The sequence below is a fragment of the Babylonia areolata genome, chromosome 4, assembly GCF_041734735.1.
Source record: "Babylonia areolata isolate BAREFJ2019XMU chromosome 4, ASM4173473v1, whole genome shotgun sequence".
NCBI lineage: Eukaryota > Metazoa > Mollusca > Gastropoda > Neogastropoda > Buccinidae > Babylonia > Babylonia areolata.
In genome coordinates, this window is record NC_134879.1 from 33516345 (window position 1) to 33517960 (window position 1616).

A 1616-nucleotide genomic window follows, 5' to 3' on the forward strand; every position below is an offset into this window, starting at 1 on the left:
ACCACGAAAACAAAGCCTCATTTCCGTTTCCCCCTCTTCCTCATTTCCTTGGTATATTTTGCAGAGCTGCTGTGTGGGTTTTTTTGTTGTGGTTTTTAGTTCCACCGTGATTCCCACATTGTGTGGAGCTGCTGGTGTCTTGTTGTATTTTGTAGCACCAGTGATTCCCACACTGTGTGGACCTACTGGTTTCCTATTTCATTTTGTAGCACCGTGATTCCCACACTGTGTGGACCTGCTGGTTTCCTATTTCATTTTGTAGCACCGTGATTCCCACACTGTGTGGACCTACTGGTTTCCTATTTCATTTTGTAGCACCGTGATTCCCACACTGTGTGGACCTACTGGTTTCCTATTTCATTTTGTAGCACCGTGATTCCCACACTGTGTGGACCTACTGGTTTCCTATTTCATTCTGTTACACCATGACCTCTCCGCCCCCCCCACCCCCACCCCTCCCACACACACACACACCTTCCCCCGACACCCTTGCAAGTAAAATGAAGTGTTCGTTTATCACGCCACTGGCGATAACAGGCCATAACGTGAACTTGGAGACAAAACAAAAGTTAAAGGTCTCGCATCGCATTGTACGGCAGTAGGAGAAGAGAACTGATACCCACTGAGTCTCGGGTTCGGCATAGGATGGCGGGGCCCAAACCTCTCCCTCCGCCGCTTTGATTCAAGCCTTCCCTGACCGAAGTCAGGTAACCCATTCACACTGTGTGTAGTGAGGAAAGAAATCGGCGCAAAGTGCCTTTCCCCAAGGCACACAACACCATGCCGAAACGGGGCCTCGAACCCTGATCACTGGGGAACACTGGATCAGAAGTCTGATTCTGGCGCAACGGCCCCTGCTTAGTATGAATCCCCCCCACCCCCCTTTTTTTTTTAATGGAGAACGTCTCAGCTGGAGCAAGAATTATAATCACAGGCATGTCCATGTAAAGTGTTTGGTATGAAAATTCCAAATATTTACTGATAATTTTTTTTCTCGCTGAGAAAAACGAGGCCAGTGATATTGTCCTTACAATCATTTGTGGTGGGATTGTCTGGAAAGTCCACACCCCATTTAACATACATGCCAAGTTCCGTGTGAAAAGACGACGCAGATTTTTCTTGAGAAGATGCCAGTGTTAAAGTTTACAACGGACACACACACGCACCACACACACACACACACACACACACACACACACACACACACACACACACGTGCGCGCGGGTACCCTCGCAAGCAACCAAGCACGTACGCGCGCACTCACAGAGAGAGAGAGAGAGAGAGAGAGAGAGAGCGCGGATGTATGCATGTATGTGGGGGGGATGAGGGGGCTGGGGGGAGACGGGGGGCGGGGGGGCGAGCGTGAGAGAGAGAGGAGGCTTGACGCGAAAAACAAAACCAGGATGATCGTGAATACGTACACTCATTTTGTTTACACATGTGAGCCAAAAATGAGAGATTTATTGAAAAAGATATGTGCGCGCATGTGTGTGTGTGTGTGTGTGTGTGTGTGTGCACGCTCGCACAAACGAACATGCACTTCAGCATTGAACGTAATGTTCAGCATTTAACGTCATCACTACAGTACACTATGATTACCAAAAAAAAAAAGAAG